General features: G+C 37.8%; 1 protein-coding gene across 49 annotated transcripts in view; it reads left to right on the forward strand.

Moving 5' to 3' along the window:
* EIF4G3 (eukaryotic translation initiation factor 4 gamma 3) overlaps nt 1-13,571 on the forward strand; it is a 318,192-nt gene that overhangs the window by 113,888 nt on the left and 190,733 nt on the right. For 41 of the 49 annotated variants that reach the window (XR_011430530.1, XM_070246686.1, XM_070246729.1 and 38 more), the window contains one exon: nt 5,560-5,688. The exons of the other annotated variants lie outside the window; for them this stretch is intronic. The gene's annotated coding sequence lies outside the window, so the exon portion shown is untranslated. The remainder of the gene's footprint in view (nt 1-5,559; nt 5,689-13,571) is intronic. 49 annotated transcript variants of the gene reach the window in all.

Consider the following 13,571-nt stretch of genomic DNA (forward strand, 5'->3'; position numbering starts at 1 on the left):
CCCTCGGGAGGTGGGCTCCTGTTCACTTCTCCACAGTCCCTACTCCCTGTTGCTTACATCGGGCCAGTTTTTCCCGCATATTCCCTGTGTGGTATTTTTGTTGCTTTGGAGTCATGAAAGAATGATCATGTTCAGGAAACGTTAATGTTTTCTATGTTTTTATTGTTATTATTTGAAAATTGTAGTTTATGTATGATAGCTCTTTTTTTTTTTTAAAGATTTTATTTTTCCTTTTTCTCCCAAGGCCCCCCAGTACATAGTTGTGTATTTTTAGTTGTGTGTCCTTCTAGTTGTGGCATGTGGGATGCCACCTCAGCATGGCCTGATGAGCTGTGCCATGTCCGTGCTCAGGATCCGAGCCAGCGAAACCCTGGGTCACTGAAGCGGAGTGCGTGAACTTAACCACTTGGCCATGGGGCTGGCTTCCTATGTATGATAGCTCTTAATTGGTCAGAATATTTTATCAAATAAGATAATTCAGTGCTAAATAAATAAACTTTATACCTACTGACCAGTCTTAGTTTGCATGATCTTTATGGTTTACTTTTAAATTTCCAAAAGATCCTCCAAGTTGTATAGGTTGCCAGCCACCAAATATGATTGATTTTATAGGAGATTATTTTTAGGTAGAAATCTTGGGTGAAAATTCACTAGCTAGTTGAAATTTTCACTAAGTCAAAATTTTAGAGGTTTTCTCTCTTGTGGCAGTATTTATTTTTGTTTCATAGTCTTTCTACTTTGTAGAATAACAGTGTAACTAATACCAGTGTAACTAGTGTTTTTACCCCAAGTTTGCTTATTTTTGTCTCCAATCTTTTTAGGGAGTGGAAGATGATTTTTATTTTGTTTGTAGTCTTACCATCCATTTATGCACTTTAAAACTAATATAGTCATGTTTTGCCTGTTTTGGAACTTTTTTGGAATCATGCTGTGTGTATTCTCCTGTGTTATCTTTCACTCAGTATCATTTATGCGAGTCATCTGAGTTGTGGTGTGTTGCGTTAGTTTTTCATTTGATTTCTTTGTAGGAAAATATTTCATTATTGATCCATTCTCCTGTTAATGAAGAATTGTGTTATTTCCAATTTCTGGTTACTAAGAACAATACAAGTATGAACATTTTTGTCCATGTACCTTGGTGCCCATTTTCCTGTTTCTTTTTTTTTTTTAAGATTGGCACCTGAGCTAACAGTTGTTGCCAATCTTTCTTTTTCTTTTCTGCTTTTTCTCCCCAAATCCCCCCGTACATAGTTGTATATCTTAGTTGCGGGTCCGTCTAGTTGTGGCATGTGGGACGCTGCCTCAACGTGGCCTGACGAGTGGTGCCATGTCCATGACCAGGATCCAACCAGCGAAACCCCAGGCCGCTGAAGCAGAGCGTGCAAACTGAACCACTTGGCCACAGGGCTGGGCCCCCCATTTTCCTGTTTCTCGTAGATGTATCCCAAGGAATAGAAGAGCCGGGTCATAGGGTGTGTCTGTTTTCAAGGCTACTTACTAGCAAATTCTTTCCCAAAGTGGTTGTACCGATTTACATTTCCACCAGTAGGTAAATGAAAATACTACAAGCTCTACATTATTGCCAATGAGAAAACATAATATCTATAAAAAATAAAGTTTCTTGGGCATATTACCTTTTAAACTTAAATATAACAGACACACACACACGCTACACTCCAAGAAATAGTTGGTTAATTTTGCTTAGGATTAACATTTATATAAGAGACAAATACCATTTTAGCTTTGGAGTTGGTTAAGTTGTTGCCATAGTTACCTATTTTATACCTCTGCTTCCTGCCTCCATAATTGAGATGGTAGTGATATCTTTGAGATAATGGGAAAACGTGTTTTTTTCTTTATATGAAAACTTCTTGCCACTGCCTTCAAAGGGCGTGGATTACAACAGTATGATCTAAAATGGGAGAAACTTTAGCCAGATATTAGAAGATTCAATAATCATTAGTTTAGGAATATTTTGAAAGACGTATTCAAAGTTTTGTGTAACTTTGATTTTTATCCCCAACAACTTCATTAGCCCTTGTGCCCTTTCCTTGGGATAGGGTTGTGTTAACTACTTACAGTTTGTATAATTTCTAATTGAAGATGATATACTTCCTTCCCTGGCAAAAGATATTAAGCTGTGTTATACACTAAAAGCAAACATGTAGTTTGTGATGCAGTGTGACACTATAATAGACATTTTTTTAAATTAAATAGAGCACAGTGAAGGTCAGAGATTTATTGTATTTAGTGGATTGTTTCTAGAAAGAATTTTTTAGAATGACATTCTCCTAGCTTTTCTATTACTTTGATACAAATTTGTTTTCTTTGGCTTGTTTTTATTAGTAGAAACCCTCAGATTTGGGAGGGAATGCGCTACTAGACTATATAACACCACAGGATCCCTGCAGTGGGGCATAGCTGGTAGGAACAACAGAGGGTGCACACCTCTGGGATATTTGCCTGGGAACGTTGTTTTTCTTTGCTGCTTCCTTTACAGAAATTTTTAATGTAGCAATAGCGTAGTAGTTTTGGCTTTGGCAAAATAACCTTCTCTCTTTCTCACAAACATTTGTTTTTTACGGAGTGATAACAGTATTTTTAAAATGTGCACTCAAGCAGTTTTGAGAGAAAAATGAACCAAGTAAACACTGATCTGCATCTGAAGTCATTGACGAATTCTTTTGGTCTTTGTCAGATATAGAAGAATCTCTTTACAGTTCTAGAGAGTGTATTTTTTTCTTTTTTATTCCCGATTATTTTACATATTCATTTCTGTCGATAGCACTCCACATCTGTATATGTCTGATGTCTTTAGTCCAATTATGTTACTTTATTTTTCCATTATTTGCTGTTTCTACTTTTTTTGCTGTCATGTATAGTGCTGTTGGATATATCTTCAAGTTACTAATTTTTGAGGTAAGAGTATTTCTTTAGGATATGTATCCCAAAATGGAATCATTTTTGGGTATGGGTTTAAGGCAATTGTAACTCATTTCTCTATAGTTCTGGGGACCTGGTGAATCCATTCACGGTATCTACCTATGTCGTGTTTCCTTCGATCCCTGCCATTACTGGCTTGAAGTTTTAAAAATTTTACTTTTGTTATTAATAACATGGGTATAGTAATATTTTGATATTTATTCTTGTTCGGTAGCAGTTTGTTTTACGTTTTTTCATACTATGGTTTATTGTCCTGGGTGCATTTAATCTTTGGTCGTTTTATCAGAATGAATCAGAGAATTGCCCCAACGTGGATTTTACATAGCTAACTTCTTTGCTTTCACTTTATTTCATTGTGCAAATTTCTTATCTAATGTTAAAAATTTGTATCCATTTTGATGTTTTACTGCAGCAAAATATCAAAATAATTTATTCTGAAACGTGAAATAAGAGTATAAATTTATAAAGCCTTATTGGTGAGAATTTTGCTTGTAAAAACTCTTCATTTCTGGTTATTAGTTTTCTAAAGTAGGTGTTTAGCAATTTAATTTTTATCCTTTGCAAAATTTTCCTGATGAGACTTAATAAATGCTGTAACATTTCATGGTAAACCTCATGCTCTTATAAATGTAATTTTCACTCAAAATTGGAAACAGTTTTTTGTGAAAAGCATGAAGCTATTAAAAAAGCAATAGAAATTAAATACAATTAATTTAAGTCTTAAACTTTGGTCACATTTTAGCATCATTCATTCTCTTTTAGCCTGTAAACTTTTGACTTTGGTTAGTTCTCCATGGTTCCATTTTATTTCAGCATTGGGGTCAGGTAGCCAAGCCTGTAGGTGTTTATGTCTTTTAGATGGACATAAGGGATTTGAAGCTTAGGGTACCAAGGAGTAGACTTTCTTCAGAGCTTCTGACTGATTGAGGGAATTCCAGGAGAATCTAATGTCATTTGGAGACCACTTTTCTTAATACTTGGGCAGAGACTTTGACTGTGATAGAATTCAGAGGATCTCAGAACTTAGATGGGGCCTGGCCAGTGGCGTAGTGGTTAAGTTTGTTGTGTGCTCCTCTTCGGCGGCTTGGGGTTTGCTGGTTCACATCCTGGGCGTGGACTTACACACTGCTCATCAAACCATGCTGTGGTGGCATCCCACATGGAGAAACTAGAATGACTTGCAACAAGTATATACAACTATGTACTATGGGGAGGGGGAAAAAAAAGAGGAAGATTGGCAACAGATCTTAGCTCAGGCCCAGTCTTCCTCACCAAAAAAAAAAAAAGAGAGAACCCCACCCTAAGGAGAATGGATTCTTTAATATTAGATGACTGCAGAATTGACCCCCCATTAATAGAGGTTTGCAGACTGACAGTACTGGTCTGGGATAGACTGTGATAGAGAGCTGCTGGCTAGGGTTGATTGCTGGACTCTAGAAAGGGGCCTAAGTGATGTGGTTTCATATCTGTCAAAGGCTGATGGGCAGTGTATTGCCAGCAGAAGGTGGGGAAATGTAATTTTTGTTTACACAAAAATATGCTCATTATTTTTCTGTTGTACAAGTTCATTACTTGAACTATATTGGAAAATAAAAATGAGGAAAAGAAGGAAATACCTGTAATGCTCCTTACAGATCTTTTTTTGTTTGTTTTTAATTTTTTTTAAAGATTGGCACCTGAGCTAACATCTGTTGGCAATCTTCTTCTTTTTTCTCTTCTTCTCCCCAAAGACCCCCAGTACATAGTTGTATATTCCAGTTGTGAGTGCCTCTGGTTGCGCCATGTGGGCCGCCGCCTCAGCATGGCCTGATGAGTGGTGCCGGGTCTGTGCCCAGGATCTGAGCTGGCAAAACCCTGGACCGCCGGAGTGGACCACACGAACTTAACCACTCAGCCATGGGGCCGGCACCCTTACAGATCTTTTTAATATGATATATTATATTTGTATGTGTATATGCATGTTCTATGTATGGGCACACATATATAGACGGGTATGCATATAGAAATATATATACATATGTGCATGTATATGTATATTTAGATGTACTTTTTTAAAAACTAAAATGAGATTATACTCTATAAGTAACTTGCTCTGTTTCTGGTTCAGGTTTATTGAGATATAATTTACATACTGTAAAATTTACCTTTTTTAGTGTATAATTCTGTGAGTTTTGACAAACACATCAAGACATGTCATCTCCCCCACTGCAGTCAAGATGCAGGACAGTTATGTCGTCCTCCAACATCTCCTTGTGCTTGTTGTATAGTCATCCTCTTCCCTTTGCAATCATTTATCTCTTTTTTGTTCCTTTTACAAAATGTCATGTAAATGGCATTGTACAGTATGTAGTTTCAAGTCTGACTTTCATCTAGCATATGTTTTTCTTTATGGGTTTTGGTTTTAGATTATGCTTCAATAATCTTTTACCAAATTGATGAAATGTTCATTTTTTTCTAAGAATTTCATTACTTCATTCTTGAAAATATAAGCCTTTAGTCTGGCACTTATTATAAATGGTGAGATGGAGAATCCAATTTTTAAAAATTAGCTAGTTGAGCTATATTAAGATTGAGTTATTAATATAATACTCTTATTAAATATTGATTTCCTCACAGGTAACACAAGTAGCAAGACAGCCGGGACCCCCGACCCCTTCCCCTTATTCAGCACATGAAATAAACAAGGGGCATCCAAATCTTGCGGCAACGCCCCCGGGACATGCATCGTCCCCTGGACTCTCTCAAGTAAGAAAAACTCATTTTTCAAAAGAAATTTCTATGTAAAAGCAGCATTTCTGTTTTTCTAAAGCTAACTTTTAAGCAGTAACATACAACGTTGCTTGACGATTAATTTCTGTTTTGTCTTTGCATATTTTTAGACACATGTCCCATAATATTGGCTACTAACAATTTGATACATTTCATTATGGAGTCATTCAAAATGAACTTCCAGTGATATTTAGTTTTCCTTTTTGTTGTTTTAGAAAATAGATAATGATTCTAAAGTCCATTAAAAACCCCACTCGGGGCCTGCCACGTGGCCGAGTGGTTAAGTTCCTCCACTCCACTTCAGTGGCCCAAGGTTTCGCCAGTTCGGATCCTGGGCGAGGACATGGCACAGCTCATCAAGCCATGTTGAGGCGGCGTCCCACATGCCACAATTAGAAGGACCCACAACTAAAAATATGCAACCATGTACCGGGAGGCTTTGGGGAGAAAAAGGAAAAAAAAAAACCCCACAAAGCACTTACTTGCTCTTTAATGCATAATCTGCTAGTCTCCCTCTCCCTTTTTGGTAGAGTGTTGGTGGTTATCTTCTACTTTTGTAAAAATTGTGGGTGTCTTTCCTTCTTAAGTAATTTTAGTGGGCTTTTTTGTTTGTTGGTTTGGTTTTTGACTCCTAAATAGATTAGTGGAATTTGTTAGGCTTAAAATTTTGTTGAACTGTTAAAGAGTAGTGAACTCCTTAGTGTATTTCTAATTAACAGGCACAACAGACATTGAAACAATCTTTTAAGAAGGTGTCACTATAGGTCTTCTGTATTTTAAGCCATTTCCCAAGATACCGCCAGCTTGCACTAGTCCACTATCACATGCTTATTTGAGTTTCCTTGTGATTAAGAGAGGGCTAGAGTTATGAAGTCTCTTATTGGAATGTGGAGAGAGTCAAGCCAATAACCTTCACCCATGCTGTTTGAGATTGTCAGTATTTACACATAAGAACTGCTCCTTTTACTAGTGAAGATTGATTTTATAACTGTTTTCAATTTTGGCTTCCATATTTTATGCCTTTTAGAGCTTGAGTAATAAGAATGATAAGGAGTTACTTACTAAAAATGCTAAAAGCTAGTGATTATATTAGGGGCTGATTGATAGTTTAGCCTACAGAATGTTTGGAGAAGGATTGTAAAACTTGCCAAACCATGATTGAAATAGCCCTATTAAGGAATATGTAAATTAATTTGGACTTAGTGCTATGCTTAAACTTGGTCTAAATCATTCCTATTTAAGTTTGAGTTTTAAAACTAAAACATGTCAAAATCATTTCTTAATTGTTTAAAATGAAGTTCTTGTGTTGGTTTTCATGGCACTGAACAGAATCATCCAAGCTATTAATAAGGTATATTGATCTGACTCTAATCAGGAGAGAAAAACTGTTTAGTAATTTGAATAGGGGAAGTTTAATGTAAAGGATTATTAAGTATAACGGGATTGGAGTAATGAAGGATTGCCTAATAAGGAAGAGAACTCTAAAGAATATAAAAATAGCAAATATGAGGAGTAGCTGCTTCTCCTGTCTTTGAGCTAGGGTACCCATGGAAGAGTCGTCTTCTCCAGGGCTATCAGAGAATGCATGGCCGTGGCTCACCTAATGGTAGAGAAGTCATGTAGTGTCATACCAGTGGAACATGCTAGAAGTCCTTCCTGTGGAACTTGCTGGAAATTCGCTCTATGAGACAGTGTGGAAAGCTGGCTTCTCTCGCATCGATCTCCTTTAGCAAAGAGCTGTTGCAGTTCACAGTGGCTAGAGGCTCCTCACAGCATCTGTTTACCATAGACATCTCAAATAACCTTGGATCTGCTGGATCCTAGGTCCCATGTGATAGAGCAGCTTGCTCTGCAACCTGAACTTGCTTCAGAGCCTTCTTTTGTTCTGTTCCTCACTCACTTTCTTTCCAAACTCAAATTTGGAAACCTCCTAGGTGGCTCTGTAGGTTGGTTGAGGTGTAGGACACTCAAATGTAGTCTGTGTTGCCTGCAAAATCCAAAAAAGGCGTACGAAACCTTGTGCCTCCTTATTTCATGGTAGTTAGTGTTAAGTAAGAGACTGCTCTGCCCACCCTGGGCACAGATCCAGATCTTATTGGACAGGGCATGCTGTGGCTTGCTGAGGGGTAGAGAGTTGCTGTGGTGTCACATCAGTGGAACATACTGGAAATCTACCTTCTGCAACTTGCCAGAATTGTGCCTTCACAGGGAAGTTTCTTAGAGGAGGCATTCTGCTGCAGAATTGCCTGCAAGGGCACCAGGGGCTTCTCTTGGCCACTGGGTACTGCTGGCTGCTGTGCTTTGCAGCAGAAACCTGGCACTGAAGAAGCTATGCAGTGTTTGGCAGCAGAACGCGGAAGAAGCCAGATTCTATAGGAGCTACCTCTACTGCAGTGCAAGCCCAGAGGAGCCAAGAAGCGAAACCCTTTCCTCCTGCACTGTCTGCACAGTGCCCTCCACTGACGAAGCTTAACGTTGTGCCAGCTGAAATGGAAAAACATTTAAAGAGCCCAGATCCATTTTCACTGTACAGGCAAACAAGGCGAATTTTGAGTTGAAAGACAGGCAACCTATAACTGGCACATAAGGGAGAAAACTTAGTTTTCCATTTCAAATTTATACTGTTTCAAATTGTGATTTGACCCAAGAGGTTGTCCCAAAGCACTTAAGTTTTCTGAAAGACAAGGCTGCTTGCAAATGCGTAGTTTGTATTGAAGGAAGGCTGAAAGGATGATCTCGCAGTCGTCTCAGTTGTTGAGCCCACAAATGCCTTTCTGTATGTCATTTTATTAGTTGCCTTTTGATGTCAGGGTACATGAATCCCGGGATGAAGTGTCACCAAATATTTGCTTTTCTTTGTGGTCTCTTTTGCTACCATTTTGTCTGATCTGATGGATGAACCCAGTACGTCACACCTGGTTCACTGCTCCATTTCCCCCCCCCTGCATTTCCCACAGAGGCAGGCTTGTATGGATTCATTTGTCTCCTAACCACATCTTAACGTCTGTTGATAGAGTGAGGAAGTTTTTCTAAATTGACATACCTGGGAAAATGAGGAGTTTTATGGGAAACTCAGTCTCCTTAGGTTAAACACTTGATACATTTGTGGATCATAATGGAAAGCAGAGCTTTGTTTTGTTTTGTTTTTTTTTGAGGATTTGCACCTGGGCTAACAACTGTTGCCAATCTTTTTTTTTTTTTTCCTGCTTTAATTCCCAAACCGCGCCCCCCCCCCCCCCAGGTGCATAGTTGTATATCTTAGTTGCAGGTCCTTCTAGTTGTGGGATGTGGGATGCCGCCTCAACGTGGCCTGATGAGCGGTGCCATGTCCGTGCCCAGGCTCCGAACCCTGGGCCCCCGCAGCGGAGCGCACGAACTTAACCACTCGGCCTCAGAGCCGGCCCCGCAGAGCTTTCAAAATAGAGGAAAAAGGCTTGGAATCAAATAGACTTAGGTTCTGGGGCGTGGTCTGTCACTTTCTGGTTACGTGATGTTGGGGAAATTATTTAATATCTCTAGAACTTGGTTTCCTCGTTTGCTATATGGGGGAGAATTAGAATTCTACCACCTTTTAAGGAGGGTTGTTATGAAGGTTATATAAAATCCTGCCTCAGAATAGGACATGCTAGATGCTTTCAGTATGTGCCATTTATTATTTTCATGCCTGTCAGACTTGGTTCTCCTCAGGATTTGTGTGTGTGTGTGTAACTCATCTAATTTAGCAACCTGTCTGGTATTGATGTGAAACTCTGAAGCTCTCCCCAGGAGTTTGAGCTGTTGTCCAGGTTTTGCTTATTGTAGGTTTTTGCTTTTCCCTTGTATGAGGATGAAAATAGCGGCCAGCCTTGCTCATTTTCTTTTGGCAGTAGTGTGGTTTATTCTTTTGCACTATTAGACTCAAATAAACTGAAGATAAGATTAAAGAAACCTTTTTATCAACAGCCCTTTTTGATGTGACAGTTTCCCTTTCTTCTGTGAATCAGATCTTTTTGTCCCAAGTAGCTACCTGTGTCTGTGATTTGACACTAAATGAATCTATTAGGTTCTAAGTGAAAGCAGCTAAGCTGAAGAAAAGTGAATTTTCATAGCTTTGAAACATAGAAGAGGGAAAATGTAGAAAATTGCTCCCAGTTTCTTCCTTACATCATCAGTGGCAGCCTCTTCACTTCTTTCCCTTCAAGATAGGATTTTATACACATGTGTAACACGATCATACACGTGTGCACATGGCAAATTTTAAGGCTTTGTGTACGTTTTCCTTTGTTACATGTCTTCTAGATCTTTCTGCCCTCTCCCTTCTGGAAGTTTTGTTTAGTCAAAGTAAAAAACTTTTTACTATTAACGCCATTAGAGATTAATCGTTAAAATGACATTTCCAAACTATGGTAAATTTGTGAGAGAGAGAGTCTTTTTAGGTGTGGATTCTTGTCAGTTGCTTTGAAATGACAGCATTTGTACAGTCTCTAAACCCAGAATGTCCTTACTCTGGAAAAGGTAAAGAATTTGGAATTTAAAAGTATCTTTTCTGGCAGATTTTGTTAGCGCTTACGAGCAAGTTCCTTACCTGCTACACAAGAGGGGCCAAATAACGGGAATGCCAGGCTTATAGCAGGGCAAGCGTTTTTATTTCGGATGATATCAGCCGGGAGATGAGAGTGAGCCCTCAAATTTGTTTCATTTTGCCTCGTCTCCCCAAAAGATGGGAGGCGAGGGGTTTTAAGGGTTTGTGAGGAATGTGGCTTGTAGGGGGCGGGCAGTGGCCTTGGTGGTTCAGCCTTGGGAGGCTGCTTGCAGGGAGGAGGAGGAGGTGATAAGGAATCCAAGTGGGCGACCTTGGCTGTTGGTCTCCATGGATAGTGGATTCTGGAGCTTGGGAGCCAGGGAGTAAGCAGGGAATGAAAGTTTTGGTTTTAACTCCATATATGCTGGGTTTAGTGTACGGGAACTGATAATCAGGGCTGACATGAATTTCAAAGTAGAGAAAGGCACTTTCCTGGGAGTCAAGAGACCTGGGTTACAGTCCCAACCCTGCCTGTAACTATTTCAAGTTTGACCCAGTGGAAGTTCCTATTAATGCTCAGTTTTCCTCTTTATAGGCAAGAGCCTTGTATTAGATGAGATTTGAATTCCGTTTAAGATCTGCATGGGTTTTGGAAACTACTTCAGAGTAGCCAGTTGTTATTATGGAAATTTTTTGAATTCTCAATTTCAGATTTAAAATTAAGCAAACTTTGCATTGTTTCATTTTGTATTTTTTTAAATACCAGAAGTTTGTTACTGGAATTATCTTAAATTACTTATGTTAAGCAAAACGAAAATGTTTCCTCCTTACTGCTTAATTGCTGGTACATTTGCTTTAACTTAGTTAATTTTCAAAATGAGGAGACCAAACTGGCACTGATTACCAGGTTCAATATCTGGACCTTTTCTTTTTTCTCTTGGTGTCAATGTCTAGACTCCTAAAATATGTTCACAGTGATCAGTGAGAAGACATGATCAGAATAGTACCAAAGAAGTGGAGTAATAGTTTTCTGCATGCTGCTCCTGGAAATCTCGTTTTGTTTCTCTTTTTTCTGAGAGATCAACTGAGTCATGTTATGTAGTGGACTGAGATGGTGATGGAATATGATCCTCCATGTAGATTCTTTATTGTCTGCGGAAATACTGAGCAGAGGAGTTCTTCACGGAGGAATAGTGATTGATCATGACATTTATTGTGACACTATAACTTTTGATAGTAAAGGATGAGTTTCAAACGACTCATGATACCTACTTTTCACTTTATCCAACACCCAGACTTCATTTTGCTTTCAGAGGTCTTGTTTTACTAGAGAAAAATTCTCTGTTGCCTCTCAGTTGTTGGTTGACCAATTGTTTCAGGCTTTGTAAACTGCTTTCTTTATTCATATGATAAATAGTGATTTTATCTACTGCATGCAAGTTTTTATACTTTTTTAATTATTTTTTACTTTTGGCTTTCATGAAGAAAGTAAATTAAGTTTGACAACTCTGACAATCAGCTTTGCTAAACCAGGCTAAAGTAGAGGAAACTTTGAAAGTTTTTCACATTTCATTGTTGACATAGATGAGTATAGAATTTTCTTAAAAAAAGAAAGCAAAGCAAAATTTATCATTTTTATACTCCCTTTCTCCCCCAGGGAACGCCTTGTGGCTGTATAAGCAGGCTTTGAGGTGATGTTTGGAATGTGTGGATGTCTGAGTGATATTTGGAAGCTGCGTTCGTGCATGGCACATGGGGGTTTGATGTGGGCTCGGAAACTTGAAGTACTGACTGTGTTGAGTTGGTCCTGGTGGTCCCAAATCCTCTCTTTTGTTTTGTTTTTTTCCAGTTCATAATATACATACATACTTAAAAATTTTCACCTTGTTGAAAATTTCTTACAGATACTGTCATGAAACACTTTATAAATTAACATGCCTTTGCAAATATCATTAGTATAAAAGTAAGTCATAAAGGCCTATAAAATACCTAGATCATTTATGTCTGTAGTTTCATCCAATATATGCTAAATAATTGTGGTAAGCTCTTTCCTCTAATTGTTAAGATTTATTTTAATGTAGTCATATTTGATTAGAGAATTTCAGCTCTTGTTATTTTTTGTTTTTATTAACAAAAACAGTCACAACCATATTTATAAAGTAGGACTTCACTAAATGTTTTCCTGTTAGGTGAATTTCATCTTTTATACAGTCTTATAACTTACCATGAAAAATGACTAAAGTAATTTTTATATGCTTGAGTATGCCTTCCTTTCCATTGCATGTAGCTAGAAAAAAATCCCATTGATTTTCTTTCAGAATTTCTGTGGTTACTTTTTAACTGTTGCTGCAAGAATGATAGTTAAGTGCAATTATTGTTCAGACTTTCCTCACCTTAAACCCCAGGTTTTAGATTCCGTTTGGCGAATCTAGAAGACTAGAACTCACATTTTGAAATATCTAAGTATGAAGAGTGAGGGTTTTAAAAATCAATCCTACGTTAATTCAACAGTGTTTCAGAAAGCCAAAGAATTTTGTAAGAACCAATTAGGAAGAAATGATTGTGATTTCTCAAATTTCTTTTGTTGTATTTGATACACGCTCAGTATTTTGTTGATGATGTTTTTCATTTTCATCTAAACTCAGAGGGAAAAGGGTTTAGGATTTTCTCCCTCTTAGATTTGAAGAGTTGTTTCCTCTGGACACATCCTGGGAAGCTCTTCTTGATTTCTCTGGCTACCGCTCGTGATGTAATAAAGAAAATGAAAAGCAGAGAACACACACACCATGTAGCTTTCTGGTGATTTTAAATTCTGTCAGTGAATAGTGAAGGAGAGGTTGAGTTATATCTAAAGCTCGTAGCATATTTAAAGCAAGTAAAATCAATTAACTATAAACAATGAATATTATAGAGTGACATATAGAATTACTGTTTTGAAGATAAAATGTTATAATTTACTTACCAAACCAAACTTTTGTTCTCAATGCATATATTTATTTACTGTTCCTTTTTCTCAAATGTTTAGTCACACTGATAGTTAGGTAACAGGAAGAGCTAAATCTGATTCTAAACTTTTCATTGATTGATAGACTTGTTTTTTTTCTTTGTGAGGAATGATAAACTCTCAAACTATCTGAATTCTCTCTCTTTTGTATGATCTTTTCTGTCTGCCCAGTATTTTGTTCCATAGGTACCTAAGTAGGTGATATGTAGAAGAAAGAAATCATGCTGCCAGTATTTTGTTACACTTCACGGGCAAAATAAATCTTCTTTTTTAAGTTCCCTACCAGTGGTCCTCCATGTTCGGGTACTACACTGTATTCGTCAAGACTGTTTATTACTTCAAATCTTATTGTTC

This window comes from Equus caballus, chromosome 2 (genome assembly GCF_041296265.1).
Source record: "Equus caballus isolate H_3958 breed thoroughbred chromosome 2, TB-T2T, whole genome shotgun sequence".
Classification (NCBI taxonomy): domain Eukaryota; kingdom Metazoa; phylum Chordata; class Mammalia; order Perissodactyla; family Equidae; genus Equus; species Equus caballus.